Source organism: Populus euphratica, unplaced genomic scaffold (genome assembly GCF_000495115.2).
Source record: "Populus euphratica unplaced genomic scaffold, PopEup_1.0 scaffold301.1, whole genome shotgun sequence".
Taxonomy (NCBI): Eukaryota; Viridiplantae; Streptophyta; class Magnoliopsida; order Malpighiales; family Salicaceae; genus Populus; species Populus euphratica.
The window spans coordinates 76,478-83,291 of NW_011500181.1; positions in this window are offsets into that span (position 1 = coordinate 76,478).

Sequence of the window (6,814 nt, forward strand, 5' to 3'; positions counted from 1 at the left end):
TTGTGTTTCAATTATTATTATTATTATTATTATTTCTCTTTTTTTCTTATTTTTTCAACATATAAACATATAAATTAAAACATGATGTATCTTTAACCAATGTAATGAACTTTTAGCTAATGACTTGGTCTTAGGGCATTCGGTGTTGAGACACCCCTTCGAGCTTAATAATTCAGGTTGCAGATACTGATACATAGATAGTGCAATGTTTAATTCCTTTAAGCTTTTCTCTGTGGAAGGCAAAACAAATAAAATCAGCGAACACATTTATTAACAATACTCTAAAATATACGTGGAAAGTACTATAATTTTTTTTTTGTATTTTTTTTCCATTCCTCACATGTTTTTTTCTATCAAAATTAACATTATTTTTTTCTTTTTTATGTTTTTTTTATTTTTTTACAAATTATATACTATTATTTTCTCTTAGTTATTACCTTTAACAAAAGAACATAAATAATATAATAATATAATATGCAACCCACAATCATATGTTAAAGTGTGTGTGTGAAAATTAAGATTTAAGAATACATGTTAACTGAGTATATGAGCAAAATTAAGTAATAACAATGCGAGAGTTTGTAAACTTGAATATTTCAAAAAGTATTGACACAACTAAAAGATTGATGTTTTCTCCCAAGTGTAGGAGTGAAAGTATTAAAGAGTGAACAAGATAACAAATATAAAATATGTTAGTATCAAACATTAAAGTCTATGTTAAGTTTATATTATAATTATTTTTACACCATTACTATAACTTTTTCACCTTAACATAATAAATTTAACTAAACATAATGAAAGAAAGAAAGAAAAATAAATAAAATAAAAATATAAATAAGATAAAAGTTAACTAAGTAAAGAAAAAGAAATGAAATAAGACATGAAACTCAACCTAACTTAATCTTAAGGAGTTTATATAATATTAAGCATTGTGGTGATCGTAGTTTTTAAAATTTTTTATTTAAAGATATATTAAAATACTATTTTTTATTTAAAAATTTATTTTTAATATCAGTAAATTAAAAAAAATTTAAAATAAAGAAATTTAAAATAAAGAAATTTATTTTTTGAAAAATAGTTTTAAAATATAGCTCTTGTTCCTTTTGGAAAATAATTTACAATAAATAAAAGTCAGGATCCCATAAATAAAGGAATGGTTGTAAAATGTATTTTTTAAAAATATTTTATATTTAAAAATATCTTACAATATATTTAAAAAATTATTAATATTAACATATTAAAATAATTTAAAAGATACTTAAAATAATATTAATTTAATATTGAGAGAGCGTAACACTTCTTAAAAGAAAGATAGTTGGCAGAAAAGTTTTTGATACAAAATTATATTCTATTTAAGACTTGAATAGATATTTTTTTAAGAGTTTTTTTTTAAAAAAAGATAAAATGATATTAATTTAAATTAAGTTTTAACTAAATTAATAGGATCATAAATTATTCAGGTAAATTTAAATTAACTTAAATTTAACTGATTTTGAAATTTAACTTGAAAATATAATTATAATTGTCTTTTAAAATACTTTTTATATAAAAATTAATCAAAATAAATTTTTAATTTTAAAAAATATTTTTTATATCAATACATGCAACACTACATAACATAAAGGGAGATGCATTTTTTCTTTTCATAAAAAACCACATAACCTTATTTAAAGAAAACAAAAACTAGTTGTGAGATTCGCGTAAATCCACATTAAAAATAAAGGCCAAGTTTTTTGGAAGCTCTTGGAATTTATAGAGTTTTGACCTTTTCTAATAAATATAAATTTTTTTCCCATAAAATAAAATACCAAAGATCGTATTATGTTTGTTTTTGTGTGTGTGTGTGTGTACCATTTGAAATTTAATGTTTATTTTTACATTTTGTTTTTTATAGGATTTCTATTAGAATGATGTGTGCATTAATTTTTGATTTTTTTTTAAAAAAACATCATCTTAAATATAATTTTAATTAACTCGCTTAAATTATTTAGATTCAATTTAATTAAGGTATTTTTAATTAAATCTCATAAACTTAAATGTGAGATCTACAATTTCAGATATGATCTAATTACTGAACAATGTTTCAGTTTGGACTGCACCAACATCTCTTTTCTAAATTTAGCTATCTCTTAGTCTTTTCAATTTCAGTACTTAAACTCATCAATCAATCTTTTTATTTATGTGATAGGCCTGCATTTAAGTTGAACATTTACTATAAATTAAAGGTATCTTATATTATTAGATATGTTATTATAAAATATGTTTTAGTTAAGGAATTATTGATACTTCAAGTATAAAATGATGATATAAAACCTTGATAAAAATATATTTTTAAGTATTAATCATCAATAATTAAATTTTAAATGAAATTTAATGTCTAAAAATAGTATAAAAATAAATAAATCAATCAATATATTGTTGAAACTAAGCTCTCTAAAATATTCATTTATTAATATTTAAAGAAAAAAATGATTATAATAAAAAAGTAAAATGAATTAAATTTAAATTAGATGGTGTAGTGAAAAAGAGATTACTATTATAAAAATTTTCCTGGCCCAAAAAAAACTAACATTAAAAAAATCAATAGGATCATAAATTATTTGGGTTTATTCAAATTAATTTAAATTTAACTTATTTTGAAATTTGAATTAAAACTATAATTACAATTTTCTTTTAAAATGATTTTTATATAAAAATTAAGCAAAATAAATTTTAATTTTAAAAAATATTTTTTATATCAATAAATGCAACACTATAAAACATAAAGGGAGATTTATTTTTTCTTTTCATAAAAAACCACATAATCTTATCTAAAGAAAACAAAAACTAGTTGTGAGATTTGCATAAATCCATGTTAAAAATCTCAAAATAGCAGTTTTTAAAAAAGGATATAAAATTTATAGAGTTTTGACCTTTTCTAATAAACATAAATTTCTTTTCTATAAAACAAAATACCAAATATTATGTTATGTGTTTATATATATATATATATAATTACCATTTTAAATTTAATATTTATTGTTATGTTTTGTTTTGTTTTTATGAGAAAATGATATATGCATTAATTTTTTATGTTAAATAGACATCATCCTAAATATAACTTTAATTAACTCGCTCAAATTATTTGGATTCAATTTAATTTAGATATTTCTAACTAAATCTCATATTTATAATTATTTTGAGTGTCAATAATTAAATTTTAAATGAAATTTAATGTCTAAACATAGTGTGTGTGTATATTGTTGAAACTAAACTCTCTAAAATATTTATTTATAGATATTCGAAGAAACAAATTCATTATAATAGAAAAATAAAATAAATTAAATTTAAATTAGATGATGTAATGAAACGAGAGAAATGTAAAAAAGAGACTAATATAATAAACATTTCCTGGCCGGAAAAAAACCAACATTAAAAAATTCAATAAAATCATAAATTATTTGGTTCAATTCAAATTAATTTAAATTTAATTTATTTTAAAATTTAACTTAAAAATATATTTATAATTGTCTTTTAAAATGTTTTTTATATAAAAATTAATCAAAATAAATTTTTAATTTTAAAAAGTTTTTTGCATATCAATACATCTAGCGCTAGAAAACATAAAGGGAGATGCGTTTTTTATTTTCATAAAAAACCATATAACCCTATCTAAAGAAAATGAAAACTAGTCGTGAGATTCGCGTAAATCCATGTTAAAAATCTCAAAATGCTAGCTTTTTCAGAAGCTCATAAAATTTATAGAGTTTTGATCTTTTATGATAAATATAAAATTGTTTTCCATAAAAAAAATACCGAACATGGAATTGTATGTGTTATATATATATATATATATATATATATATATATATTTATCTTTTGATATATTGTTATATTTTTTTTTACGAGATGCCTTTTAGAATGATTTGTGCATTAATTTTTTACATTTTTTTAACAAAAATATTATCTTAAATATAAGATTAATTAACTCGCTCAAATTATATGGATTCAATTTAATTCAAATATTTTTATTTAAATCTCATATTTATAATTATTTTGAGTGTCAATAATTAAATTTTAAATGAAATTTAAAGTCTATAAATAGTATAAAGATAAATAAAAAAAATCAATATATTGTTGAAATTAAACTCTCTAAAATATTCATTTATAGATATTTGAAGAAAGAAAATGATTATAATAAAAAATAAAATAATTAAATTTAAATTAGATGCTGTAATGAAAGAAAAGAAATGTGAAAAGAGACTACTCTTATAAAACTTTTCCTAGCTAAAAACAAAAACTCAACATTAAAAAAATCAATAGGATTATAAATTATTTGGGTAAATTCAAATTAATTTAAATTTGACTTATTTTGAAATTTGACTTAAAAATATAATTATAATTTTCATTTAAATTGCTTTTTATATAAAAACTTATCAAAATAATTTTTAATTTTTAAGTTTTTTAATCAATACATGCAGTACTACAAAACATAAAAGAAGATGTATTTTTTCTTTTCATAGAAAACCACGTAACCTTATTTAAAGGAAACAAAAACTAGTCGTGAGATTCTTATAAATTCATGTTAAAAATCTTAAAATACTTGTTTTTTTAAGAAGAACTTAAATATAGAGTTTTGACCTTTTCTGATAAACATAATTTTTTTTTAAAAAAAAATACCAAACATGATATTGTGTGTGTTTGTGTGTATATATATATCATCTGAAATTTAACATTTATTGTTACATTTTGTTTTTTATGTGATACCTTAATGATGTGTGCATTAATTCTTAATTCTTTTTTAGAGAAGACATCATATTAAATATAATTTTAATTAACTCGCTCAATTTAATTTAGATATTTTTAATTAAATCTCATATTTATTATTATTTTGAGTGTCAATAATGAAATTTTAAATGAAATTTAATGTATAAAAATAGTATAAAAATAAATTGAAAAATCAATATATTGTTGAAACTAAGCTCTCTAAAATATTCATTTATAGATATTTGAAGAAACAAAATGATTATAATAAAAAAATAAAATGAACTAAATTTAAATTAGATACTGTAAATGTGAAAATAAAACTACTATTATAAACCTTTTCCTGGGCAGAAAAAAAAAACCAACATTAAAAAAATCAATAAGATCATAAATTATTTGGATCAATTCAAATTAACTTAATTTAACTTATTTTGAAATTTGACTTAAAAATATAATTACAATTGTCTTTTAAAAAACTTTTTATATAAAAATTAATCAAAACAAATTTTTAATTTTAAAAAATATTTTTTATATCAATACATGCAACACTACAAAACATAAAGGGAGATGTATTTTTTTTTTCATAAAAATCAGGTAACTTTGTTTAAAAAAACAAAAACTAGTCATGAGATTTTTGTAAATTCATGTTAAAAAATTTAAAATGCCTAATTTTTTTAGAAGCTCTTAGAATTTATAGAGTGTTGACCTTTTCTGATAAACATAAAATTTTTTTCTATAAAAAAATACCAAACATGGTATTGTATGTGTATATAATAAAATTACCATTTGAAATTTAATGTTTATTGTGACATTTTGTTTTTTACGAGATGCTTTTTAGAATGATGTGTGAATTAATTTTTGATTTTTTTTAAAAAACATCATCTTAAATATAATTTTAATTAACACTCTTAAATTATTTGGATTCAATTTAATGCAAATATTTTTAATTAAATCTCATATTTATAATTATTACGAATGTCAATAATTAAATTTTAAATGAAATTTAATGTCTAAAATAGTATAAAAATAAATAAAAATTAATATATTATTGAAACAAATTCTCTAAAATATTCATTTGTAGATAGTTGAAGAAATAAAATGATTATAATAAAAAAAATAAAACAAATTAAATTTAAATTAGATGTTGTAATGAAGTGAGAAATGTAAAAAATAGACTATTATTATAACTTTTTTCTTGGCAGAAAAAAGAAAAAAAACCGACATTAAAAAAATCAATAGAATCATAAATTATTCGGGTCAATTTAAATTAACTTAAATTTAATTTTTTTTGAAATTTAATTTAAAAATATAATTATAATTATATTTAAAAATAATTTTTATATAAAAATTAATCAAAATAAATTTTTAATTTTTTTAAAAATATTTTTATATTAATACTTGCAGCACCGTAAAGAGAGATATGTTTTTTCTTATCATAAAAAACTACATAACCTTATTTTTTCTAAAAAAAATATATTTGTGAGATTCATGTAAATTCATGTTAAAATTTTTGAAATACTAGTTGTTTTAGAAGCCGGAAGAATTTATAGAGTTTTGATTTTTTTTGATAAATATAAATTGTTTTCCATAAAAAAATATCAAACATGGTATTGTATGTGTTTGTATAGATATATAATTATCATTTGGAATTTGATGTTTATTGTGATATTTTGTTTTTTGAGAGATGAAAAGAATGATGTGTGTATTATTTTTTTATTAAAAAAATATTATCTTAAATATAATTTTAATTAACTCCTTCAAATTTTTTGGATTCAATTTAATTCAGATATTTTTAATTAAATTTTATATTTATAATTATTTTAAGTATCAATAATTAAAATTTAAATAAAATTTAATGTCTAAAAATAGTATAAAAATAAATAAAAAAAATTAATATATTGTTGAAACTAAGCTCTCTAAAATATTCATTTGTAGATATTTAAAGAAATAAAATGACTATAATAAAAAATAAAACAAATTAAATTTAAATCAGATGCTGTAATAAAATGGGAGATGTAAAAATGTGATTACTATTACAAACCTTTTTCTTGATGGAAAAAAAAAAAAAAAC